Here is a 6,125-nt window from a genome sequence, read left to right on the forward strand (position 1 = left end):
ATTATCTCAAGTATGTCTCTCTTTTGCTTAGCATAATTAATAAACTTATAATCAAAAATAAAGCTTTGACAGAAAATGTGTATCATGATTTGAGCAAAATTTATCAAAAACCTATCTCAACTTTGTTTTCCTATGACCTCCTCTAGATAATCCCAAATTCAAAATTATCTTAGGGCAATGTAGCCTAAAATATTTGCCAAAATGCAGGGCTGATAGAATTGCTCTTCTTTTCCTCTGCTCACCTTATAGTCTGTTCTCACACTAGTAACTAATTCTTTTGCCTGTTGAGCAGCTGTTTTTCTAATACATTGGCATATAATTATCTAGGTACATTATTCCTCTGTGGGTTCAGATATGAGAAATTTATGTTAAAATAGTTACTGAAACTATAGTTCTTTATTTTGCATTATGAATAAACACATCTTTATTTTATAATCATATATGCAGACAAACATTTATTTTGTTAGTGCTATTCACTCAGTCATGTCTTACTCTTTGAGACCCCATGGACTTTAGTCCTCCAGGCACCTCTGTCCATGGAATTATCCAGGCAAGAACATTGGGTTGGGTAGCCATTCCTTTCTCCAGGGGATCTTCCTGACCCAGGAATTGAACCCGCATCCCTTGCATCTCCTGCATTGGCAGGTGGATTCTTTACCACTGTGCCACCTAAGAAGCCCACTTTTTTGCTAGCTAGACACTACGCTAATTATTTCTTTAAATTTTCCCCATAGATCTGAGATTTAGAAGTCATTGTCATTGACAGATGAGAAAACAATAGCTTATTAAAATCAAGTTCATATCATTTAACTGTCAGAGTGGGGTTTGAGTATCAATATCAGATATAAAATGACACAGATATGTGTGATGGAAATGTCCTAGCTTTATTCTTTCATTGGAAATGTCACATATTAAGAAAGCCTCCCTCCCCCACTCCAACTTTGTACATATATTAGCAATGCCTTTTTCTTTCCTTTATCCCACCCCCACCCTCAGAGAAGCAGTGTGACACTGAAGAAAGATCATGCACATTTTGCTTTCAGACAAATAAGAGTGGCAATTTTCTCTCCATAAGTACTACTGAGGACTTACAAGTGTTAATGCCCCTGCTTTTTAAAATGGGATTAAAAATGTTTGAATACTTATATGGAGACTGAAAATAATCTATATGATGGTTACAGTAAAAGGCACACTGTAAATGCAACAGATAAAACATTTTTGAAAACTTCTAATGCTGTCTACATGCTGAACCATCCAAAACAAATTCCACGTCTATGGAAATCCCTTGCACGTGTTTTAGATCATGATGGAAAAATCAGAGGAAGAAAGAGACAGCGTATTCCCAAAGAAGAAGTTTGGATAAAAATAATCAACTTCCAGAGACATGGAAATGTATACACTCTAAAATGTAGAATTAAAAACTCTAATCTCTGAAAAAAATTATAAAAGGCCAGTATGATTGGATTTCTTGTTGTTGTTACTGTTGTTCCAGGGGATCGTCCTGACTCAGGGATGGAACCCGTGTCTCTTACATCTCCTGCATTGGCAGGTGGGTTCTTTACCACCAGCACCACCTGAGAAGCCCAATGAGATCTCTGCCTCTTGTTTGACTGTGTGCTCAGCTACTCAGTCGTGTCAGACTCTTCGTGAAACCATGGACTGTAACCCACCAGGCTCTTCTGTCCATGGGATTTTCCAGGCAAGACAGCTGGAGTGGGTTGCCATTTCCTTCTCCATGTGATCTTCCCAACCCAGGGACCCAACCTGAGTTTCCTGCATCTCCCGCATTGGGAGGCAGATTCTTTATCACTGAACCACTTGGGAAGTCCTGAGCTGAGACAAAGTCAACCTGTAGGTTGCAGGTGACCACAAACAACAGCTTGTTTTCTCTCACTAGTTGAATAACAACTGCCAGGTCTTCAAATTCAACAGTTCTAGTTACTTATTTACTCATTATTTTGTAAGTCTATTTATCAAAAACTGGTTCAATTCTTTAGAACTTATGACTCAGAAAATCATGTATGCACCCCTCATGACAGGGCACTCATGTATTTCCAGATGGATAAATGGTGCTTTTGTGATCTGCTTTATTAGATCAACTAATGGAGAGATTTCTTCTCATTCTGGTTTTGCAGATTACATGACTATATTCTCTGAGGCCAGAATGGTCAAAACAAATATTGGAATAGCCTTCATACATGAATTACTAGCTAGTTGCAGTCTTCTGGTAGACTCTATAACACTATGATAAGATTTTAAATCACTCTAAGAGACTATAATAACATCAGAATCAACAACTTCTAACCTGTTGGACCACTATGATCCTGATTCATTTGGTGCATCAGTGAATACTTCAATATTAATGCATTCTTTGATATTCAAAGGAAAATAAAAATAAGCTCAGTATTAAACATTATTTTATGTCTCTTGATTTTTATGGGTGATTTTTATTTTTTATTTTTAAGGAAGATCATAACATGAAGCCGTGTGTGAAACCCTGGAGCTGGTATATTAAGCTAATAACATACATATTATGGGGTTTCCCTGATGACTCAGTGATAAAGAATCCACCTGCTAAGCTGAAGACACAGGTTAGTTCCCTGGGTTGGGAAGATCCCCTGGAGAAGCAAACGGCAACCCATTCCAGTATGCTTGCCTGGGAAATCCTATGGACAAAGGAGTTCATGGGGTTGCAAAGAGTCAGATAGGACTTGGTGACTAGATAACAACAATGCAGATTATGCAGTTTGACCCACTAAGTAAGATGGCACAAGCCAGAAGCAGGAGTAAGGGTTGAGGTGGGGGTGGGGATGCAGCATGTAACTCCCTGAGCATTAGAAGGAGTGCCCACTTTGGGGAAGAGAAAATCCTTGGGCCTGTTTTGATTGAAATGTGCAATTTCAATATTCACACAATGGAAGTAAAGTCACAATGTATCACTTTCCAGAAGGGGACCTGTGATGAACCTGGGAAGGGCAGTACTCTGTCTGAGATCAGGAAACAGAGATTACTTATAAGGTGGCTGGGGTCGAGGTTACTAATATTTGGGGGATTCAACACTGAGTGGTCACTTTATGTGGTGCTCCAGGAAAAGCAAACTAGGAAACTGTAGAAGAATCCTAAACTCAGATCTTTATCTAAATGTCCACACTCTGGGTGTGAGCAGAGTTGTCATACTGTAACATACCCAAGCAGCAACTCAAAAAATGGTTTTCTCCTTGGAGAAGCATTGTATGGCAGCAATCCTAGATAAATCTGGCAATTTGTGATTCACCCTTGATTGTTCACCTCTTTATCTCCATGTTGCCACTAGCTATCTGTTTTACTCATGGCACTGCACACAGGTCAATCCCAGTCCCCAGTTCATCTCACCCCTCTCCACCCCTGTCTCCACTTGTCCAGTCTCTACGTCTGTGTCTCTATTCCTTCCTTGCAAACAGGTTCATCTGTACCATTTTTCTAGATCCCACAAATATGTGCTAATATACAATATTTGCTTTTCTCTATTTCAGGAGGAATGACCTGTAGGCTCATTCCATGGGTCCTGATGAAAGCAATATTAATGTTACATTTCTAGTCCTACAATATATTTGGTGGGTGCTATTGGAAACGGGCCCAAATACAATTAGGGATGTTGCGTATAAATCAATAGAGTTGCTTTATTTACTTATTTTAAAATTTTTTTACTAATCATATTCATTGGTTATTAACAGCTAATTGGTGTAATATCTATTGATAAAATATTCCATAACAAACTACAAGTAATTTTTTATGATTTCCCTAAGATTCAGCCACATTACAGCTTATTAACAAAAAATTTATGAAATTTACCTATAAAAATGAGAAAAGTGATTGTTCCCAATATATCTCACAAAGATGATACAAGAATTAATAATTTAATGATTGTGTCAGCTAACTCGGAGGAGGATATAATATGGGATTTTTTTCTCTTTAGATCTTTAACTTGAAAATCAAAACGTCATACCAATGTCCTTACCAATGAAGGTAATCATTTAATGTATCTCTACCTTCCTTATTTTCTATTTCTTGTGAACTCTCAAATCCCAATTATTGCAATTCAGGAAAGGGGCTCTGGCATTTTCACATCCTGACAAATTGAAATGAACACTTAAGAGTTTCTGTTCAGTTCAGTTCAGAGGACCTAAGTTCAAATGTTTCATTAACATGAATAATACTTGGTTAAGTTATATTTAGAGTTTAGTTTATGTATATGCATCCATCTGGTTTTATCTGCAGAGATGATTTTAAAATTATTTGAAGTGTTCAATAAATATAGTTTCTCTGGAAGAATATAGTTTACATGAGTGGATATATTGCTATCTGGACAATGTGAAGGAAAAACAACACTTCTTGTGACTCCATGTATGAATCTTCAAATGCAGAGTATAGGAGGTGCAGACAGCAGTAGTGCTGCCAGAGAGGACCCAAGGAGATAGCAAGCAAACTGTAGGATGAAACACTTGAATGTACATTTCCCTAGTGTACTGGTAAATATGTGGCTCAGTGATTTACAGCAATATAATGTATGTGAAGAAAATAAACAAGATTTTTATGTCAAAGCACAACTTGCAGTCAGATTCCCTGATCACTGTCCTGCTATATGTTTTACTGAGCATATACAAACAACTTCTGACTGTGGGAGGGGGTCTAACATATTAAAAATGAGTATAATCGTGACAGAACACATGAGACTTGATTCATTTCTGAGTATTCCATTACCTACTCTGACAGCCTTACAGCTCTGTTGGGAAATGAAGTATAACATCAGGTTACTAAGCAACTCTGCAACTTTCTTAAAAGTCTGTCTTGAAACTCACTTGTTTATCCTAATTGACTCCATCCGTGTCATCTTGAACATAAATGGGACATCATGTTTAGAAATGTGCTGGATCTCTATTTTCAGCTAACATGTCTTGCTACCTCTGCATATCTAAATCAAGGACTGGTAATATAAATGTCATATTCAAAGCAAATTTTTCTCTTCCTCTTGAGTTGCATTGAAAAAATATACATATGTTGGATTAAGTTAGTGTCTGAAGTAATCTGCACACTGTCGGAAAACAACATGAAAGAATGAAGAGTGACTCTCTTTTTTTTCTGCTTTTATGCAGAATAAAGTTTTAATTAGCCAGTCAGACTTATCCCCAGTTTATCCCTACAATATAATACATCAGAATTAATAGCAAGTCTGTCTCACAGCATGGCAGCCACGTTGACATTCCCTCAGTCACTAAAACTTTGAGCAAGATAATATCTCATCCAATCCTGAAATATTAGTGATAAATGCATGAATATGTCACACTTTATGAGGAACAAAATTGTCTTTTGTTATCTTTGATTTCTCTTTGCTTTATATCAGAGGTGAAGATAATAAAATCACAAGCATTTTATAATTCTGTGTATTTTCTTATGAAACCATTTACTCTCCTCTCAATTTTGGAGTAATTAACACTTTAATGACTAATTCTGCTACATGAAGTATTTTATATTTTGATGAGGGTCAAAGATGTAGTCAAAATTGACAGGGTTTTTTTTTTAAATTCTGAATATTTCTGCTGAGTGTCAACTTTGGAATTGCTGGATTATTTTCTGTTTACTTAAAATATGACCAGTACAGATTCCCTTATAAGAGTCACTTCACAAGTAGCCACTTTAAAATAATTGCTGATATAAAAAGCATATTTATTTGCAGCCAATTAAGCCGACTGTGCTCCTTTCCCCATGGGGGCCCAGTGGGCAATGGCTGCAAATAGCAGCATCCTAGCTAGTGTATGCAACCTGCTGCCTGTACAGGTTGCCCTACGGTATCTTAAAGACAACTCTTTCTAGTGGGCATTCTCGACTGGTCTGCTGTCCCCAATCTAGGCTCCAGACAGGTATGTGCCATGCCTTTGGAAAGCCCCAGGGCACAGTGGCCAGGATTCACATTGACTAAGTCATAATGTCCATCCACACCAAGCTGCAGAACAAGAGGCATATGATTGAGGCCTTCCAGCAGGGACAAGTTCAAGTTCCCTAGCAGTCAGAAGATGCACATCTCAAAGAAGTGGGGATTTACTAAGTTTAATGAGGATGAATTTGAAAACATGGTGGCAGAAAATCTG

General features: G+C 37.5%; 1 non-coding gene across 1 annotated transcript; it reads left to right on the plus strand.

Annotated features, from left to right (window-relative positions):
• Positions 1-5,707: 5,707 nt before the first annotated feature.
• LOC138443024 (small nucleolar RNA SNORA70) lies at positions 5,708-5,842 on the plus strand. The gene has a single exon (XR_011257953.1). It is a non-coding gene; the product is annotated as a small nucleolar RNA SNORA70 (small nucleolar RNA).
• Positions 5,843-6,125: the final 283 nt, after the last annotated feature.

The sequence above is a fragment of the Ovis canadensis genome, chromosome 6, assembly GCF_042477335.2.
Source record: "Ovis canadensis isolate MfBH-ARS-UI-01 breed Bighorn chromosome 6, ARS-UI_OviCan_v2, whole genome shotgun sequence".
In the NCBI taxonomy this organism is placed as follows: domain Eukaryota; kingdom Metazoa; phylum Chordata; class Mammalia; order Artiodactyla; family Bovidae; genus Ovis; species Ovis canadensis.